Genomic DNA, 6,266 nt, shown 5'->3' on the forward strand with positions numbered 1-6,266 from the left:
TTTTACACAGTGCTATGTTTTACTTATTTTGCTGATTGCCCTTTAGAGCAGAGTTCTGCACACTACAGCCCGCTGGCCAAATCCGCGTGAGGGTTTTGTGTGGCTCTGGGGCCAGGAATGGCTTTTACAGATTAACATTTGCAATTGATCGGAGGTTAGGGCACACTAACTGGGAGGCCCAGTTACAGCAGAATGTTACTCTTCAAAGGAGAATCCCATTCTCATTCAGAGACCTGTAGTACAAAAAAAATTATATTTAAATACTGTTATATTTTGAACTTTGTCAATAGAGAAAAATGTGGAACTTTGTTTTATGTAAGTACCCCTGGAGGCCCGCAAAACCGAAGTATCCACCCTACTGAGACAGCCCCACCTGGGCAGGAACTGTCCGTCTTGTTCACGGCTGTGCCCGAGGCACCCGGAACAGGGCCCTGGTGTAGAGTAGGTGCTCGATAAATATTAGCTGAATGGATGAACAAACCGAGAGGTTCTTAAGTGAAAAAATAATCAGGTGAGCAGAAGCAAATCAATAAGACGGCATGCACTGCGCAGGCCTGGGCTGTGGGTAAAAGGAGACCGAGGAACCCAGCTCCTTCCGAGGAAGGGGCGGACAGGGGTGCGAAGGAGATTTCTTTGTCTCCAAACCTTTTTTGAAGGATATGAGTGTTTTATTTCAGATACGTGCTTTACCATTTCAAATAAAATACTTTTTCATGAAAAAGGCCCCCCCGCTCTGCTGCCGCAACACCGAGGCAGATCTTCACTGACTCTGAGACTCAGCTTGTTCATCTAGCAAATGGGGTAATAAGCTGGGTGACCAAGTGCCCTGCTTTGCCCAGATCTGAGGGAGCTTTGAGACTGTCTTGGGGCAACCAGAACAAGGAGGGCACTCCGATTGAAAGGAAGTTGTCCAGCCCTGGCCGGTGTGGCTCAGTGGATTGAGCGCCACCAGCCTGTGAACTGAAGGGTCACCAGTTCGATCCTCCCTCAGGACACATGTCTCAGTTGCAGGCTAGGCACCCAGTTGGGGTACATGCAAGAGGCAACCGATGGATGTTTCTCTCCCTCTCTCTCCCTTCCTTCCCCTCTCTCGAAAATAAATAAATAAAATCTTAAAAAAAAAAAAAAGCTGTCCAAGTCCTTGAGGTGGATGTGTGGGCTGAAGGGGAGGCCTAAAACCAGCTCTCCGCACCTGCTGGCCTGGCATCACCCTTAGGGGCCAGGGCTGAGACCGGTGTCTGGCTGGCCCGAAGGGGCCGAGTGCATTTTCCCCAGGAAACCTCGGCCCAGCGGGCTCACCTCGCATTATCTTCTCAGACTATCTCGCACACTAATTGGGCCTTGGCAGCCTCGCCCTAGACCGGCCTGATAGCACCCTGCTATCTCCACCTTCCTGGCAGAGCTGAACCTGTCTCCGGGAAAAGCCCCCAGGCCCCTCTCCCCCACACCCACCTGGGATACCTCTGGGCTTCTGTGTACCACGGAGCGTGGGAGGCAAGGGCAAGGGTCAGCAAACTGTTTTCCTAGGTCAAAGTTAGCCCTTTGTTTCGCACACAAAATAACATCCTGGGGCTCATCGCCCTGCTCTCACCCTTGCTCCGCAGACCCAGCCTCGGGGCCTTTCTGCCTTCATCCTGGCTGTTCCCTCTGCCCAAAACACCCTTCCCCTCCCAGAGGCTCCTAGGGCTTGTCTCAGTTCAAACGAAATCACCTAGAGATGCGCACGTCACCTCCCTTTCCCACCTCTGTCCCATCGGCCCCTTTGATCCCCACAGCAAGCCCTGCATGGCAGGCAAGGCGATCAGTCCCGCTGCACAGATGAGGAAATCGCGGCCCAGAGATGTGCGGTGTGGACGTGCTCAGGTCACAGTGAACAAGTGTTCAGCGCACCGGGCCCGGAGGGCTGGGCCACCATGCCAGGTCAGACAGATCCCCACTCCCACAGAGCTCACGGTGAGGGGCCCCGGGTGAGTCAGAGAAGTCAGGTCCGGGCTGACCCCAGGCTGAGGTCACAGGATGGACCGACCGGCGAGAGGAGGGGAATGTGAGAGGACGTTGTGGCAGCAGCGACCAGTGACCATGATGAACAAGCCCGGGCACAGACGGGTTCCCGGACAGGGAAGTCCTTCAGAGAGACAGAGGCTCCAGCACCGACACAGCCCCACGCCCCTCCGAGTTTTAGGGACTGCCACTGTGTTTTACAATCAGAGATGCTCAAGTGCAGTTTAAAAATGTGCGGTCTCTTTAATATTTTTATTTAATACATGAACACTTTTAAGACACGTGCCAGATGAAATACAGATACTCAATTAAATTAGAATTTCAGATAAACAGCAGTAAGCTTTTAGTATAATGAGACTGCATGGGACAGGCTTATTCTTTCTCTGAAATTCAAGTGTAACGGGGTCTCCTGTATTTTTATTTGCTAAATCTGGCAGCCCCACTAGGAGTGGCTCCTATCAGCTCTTCCAGCACAATCTACAACCAGTGGGTAATTAGGTTGCTTCTCATCTTTTGCTTTTCAGGAACAATAGTTCCATGAAAATCCTTGCACAAAGGACTCTGACCTCATCTACAATGGTATCTGTAGGGTGTGCACCTAAAGTCGCTTAGTCACACTTTGCCTGGATTTTTGTGGCCATGACTCGGACTGGTCTCTCTGAAGGTGAGCAGCCCTTGTCTCTCCCAGTCTCTCCCCGCAGCCATCCGCCCCCCTCTCCACTCTTTCTCCTTCTCTGTCTCTCCCCTCGTCTCTCCCTCCTGCTCTTTCTCCCTTTCTCTCTCCATTTCTCTCTCTCTCTCTCTCTCTCTCTCTCTCTCTCTCTCTCTCTCTCTCGGTGTGACTCTCCAACTCCCCTGACCCTGCCTGACTGTGTTGGTTTCTCCGTTTCTGTCTCCAGTTGTCTAATTTTTGACCCAGCAGCTCTGCAAAAACAGGTAAGTGGGCAAAGATACACTTGTAAGGATGCCCCACTCTATCATTGTCTGTAACAGCTGAACGTTTGAAACAACCTGAATACCCACTGATAAATAAAATATGGTCCATCCTCACCTGGAGCATCATGCAGCCATTAAAAATCACACCACGTTGACATGCAAGATGTTGATGGACAAATCACAGAGTGAAAAACACAGGTTATAGGCAGGAAGTAGAAGCATTTGCCATTTTAAGTTTCAACCAAAAATACAGTGCCCCAGGACACAGAAGTGTTCCACTGTTGATGCAAAAGGTTGTCTGGTTGTCCGCGGGGTGGGGCGATGAGCAGTGGTTTCCAGTTTCTTCTTTATATTTTTCTGTCTTACCTGTTCTTTTAAGATTTTCTTTCTTTTTAGAGAGAGGGGAAGGGAGGGAGAAAGGGAGGCAGAGAAACATCAATGGGTTGCCTCTCAGAGGCGCCCTGACCGGAGACCAAGCCCACATCCTTGGCATGTGCTCTGACTGGGAATCGAACCCGAGGCCTTTTGGGACAGCACTCCAACTGAGCCATGCTTGCCAGGGTCTCTGGATGGTTTTTATAATCAGAAGGGTCATCGCTAAAGCCTTGCAACCTTTAAGGCCAGAGCCTGCCCACCCAATTCTAAACAACCAAGTTGCTGCTTCACCCCAGCTACAGTAGATTCATTGCCACACACCTTATTTCCTGAACTAGCCTAAGGATGCATTTTACCTGAGGCTCTTCTAAAAGATACAGGTTCCCAGGCCCCACCTACAACTACCAACCAGAATTCCCAAGGGAGGCGCCTGAGGATGCGTTTTGTAACAAGTGCCTCCCAGGTAGTTCATGTCTTCAGGTTGAGTTTGGGAAACACTTCATCTACTAGCGCCGCTGAGTCATCAAACAGCTGCTAGCTGCTTGGGTCAGGGGGACGCTGGGTGGTCTCAGGAATGGATGTGAAAAAACAGTGGTGATGTCAGTAGCTCACGTAGGCCCTGTTCTGATGCTTTATGTGGATTATTTCACTCGATTCCCACAACCCGATGAGGAAGACACCTTTATCAACTCCATTTTATCGATGAGGAAACCAAGGCACAAAGAGATTCGAATGACTTGTCCAAGGTCACACAGCGAGCAGTATGGATGCTGGGAACGGGACTGTGCTGTGTGCCTGAGACCGTCAGTCTAAGGACACTTCTACTTTGTACCACTTGGGCAGATGACTCACTGGCTGCGCGGCCTCTCCCTCATCTGTATAATGGGAATGACGTTAGTGCCCCTCCTGCAGGGCTGGTTGAGGGTGCAAGGAGGTGGGCTTTTCCTCAGTGCCTGGCTTTGACCACCTTTCAGGAGTTAAAGGAGGGAGGATTAAATCAAACTTATTTGAGGGTAGGCACTGTGTCAGGAACCAGGGGTAAGAAAAAGCAGCGTTGCCCTGACTGGTGTGGCTCAGTGGTTGAGCATTGTCCTGTCAACTGAAAGGTTGCTGGTTTGATTCCAGCTCAGGGCACATGCCTGGGTCGTAGGCCTGGTCCCTGGTTGGGGGCTAGTGAGAGGTAACGGGTAGATGTTTCCCTTAAACACTTGTGTTCCTATCCCTTCCTTCCCATTTCTCTAAAAATAAATGTAAAAAAATAAAAAATTAGCATCACTGTCAGTAATCCTGTACACATAAGGCCCCAGCTGGAGCCCCATGTGGGACATAGAGCTGACACGGCGAAAGGCCAGGGCAGAGGAAAAGGCAGGAGAGCATCCTGGGATCACGTCCAGGGCCTGGGCAGGTAAAGCCTCCACCTGGTGGCAGCCATCTTGTCGGCCCACCTGGCTTCTGTGCCTCAGGTTCGGGGATGGGCAGCTGGGCCAGCCAGAGCCTCGAGGAGACACTGCCCCCTTCAGGCTCTCCTTACCACTGCACCGGCCCCTAATTCAGGGCAGGAGGCGTGGCGGCGGACAGAGGGACCATGGAAAAAGTATCCCTTTTCAGTTCCATTCCAATTCTAGGAATAGTTATTGAGGCTACTCGGGCCAGGCGCGGAGGACAGTGGTGCAGAGAGAGGCGCAGTCCTTGCCCTCCAGAGTGTGTCAGGCAGCCTTTAAATCACGTAATTGCACAGACAGTAATCAGAAGAGGTGAGTTGCTGACACAGATGTTCAGAACATCTGTACTGCTCACACACACTGAGTGAGCAGGGCTTCCAGACTTAACCAATACAAATGTAGGACATCCAGTTAAATGTGAATTTCAAACAATTGAGTATGAATATTCCTGGCATTCACTTCCTGACAGGCAAATTATACTTCCATAGACTCTTTGGTTCATATTTATATTTAAAAAGTTGTTTGAAATCCCCATGTAACTGTGAGTCCTGTATTTTATCTGGCAAACAGAATATTGAGCGATGAGGTTACAGAGGTAAACAAGAATCCCAACCCCTGGAAGCTTAGAGTCTGGCAGGGACCTTCATTCATGAGTTTAACAGCTGCCGATTAGTACTAGTAGAATCTTCTATAGGATCACCATACATGAATCTCATCTAGACGCTCAAACTGCAGCTGGGAGGCAAAGATGGTGGGAGGGGGGCAGGCGACACCCAACATTCCAGAGGGGACGTCGGGAACGTGACCCACTTGAGGTGCAGAAAGGAGGCCTGGATGGTTTGCGTGTGGGTGTCAGGGGTTGAGGCTGGAGAGGGAGACAGGGCAGAGGACAGGAGACCCGGAGGGCCATGGTAAGATTTTGGGACTTTGCCTGAGGGCAGCTGAAGCCTCTGGAGGGCATTAAAGGCTATACAACCCCCTGGCTGCAGGTGGAGAACGGATGGTGTCAGCTAGAGAGCACTGGAGAGACCAAAGGAGACTTGTGGCAACAACTCGGGTGAGACCGTGGTGGCTTTTGAGACAGCGGTGGCAGTGCGATGGCGAGGAAACACGAATGTGTTGTGCAGGAGCTGAAATCGAAACGATGTGTTAATCTGAGGTGCTGAGGGGCGAAAAGGAGTTCCAGGTGTCGTTCAGATTCATCCTTGGGCCACTGGAGGGATGCTGGCACCGCCTGTGGGGACAAGGCCCTATCGGGCAGCGGGCGTGGGCGGGAAGAGGGCCGGGGATGAGCGCAGCCAGAGCCGCGGACCTGGCCACCTTTAGGTCACATGGGTGGGCAGGTCTGCGTGGAAGCTGGCGCCGCGGGCCTGGAGCTCCAGAAAGGTGTCTGGTCTAGAACTGTGGCTCTCGGCCCAGCGGCAGATGGATGGTAATGAAAGCCCAGCGGGGAGGCGGTATGTCTGCCCCGGGAGAGTGGAGGGTGAGCAGGCACCTGGGGCAGACCCTTGA

Source organism: Pteronotus mesoamericanus, unplaced genomic scaffold (genome assembly GCF_021234165.1).
Source record: "Pteronotus mesoamericanus isolate MK-2021 breed Mesoamerican mustached bat unplaced genomic scaffold, CSHL_Meso_final contig_25, whole genome shotgun sequence".
Classification (NCBI taxonomy): domain Eukaryota; kingdom Metazoa; phylum Chordata; class Mammalia; order Chiroptera; family Mormoopidae; genus Pteronotus; species Pteronotus mesoamericanus.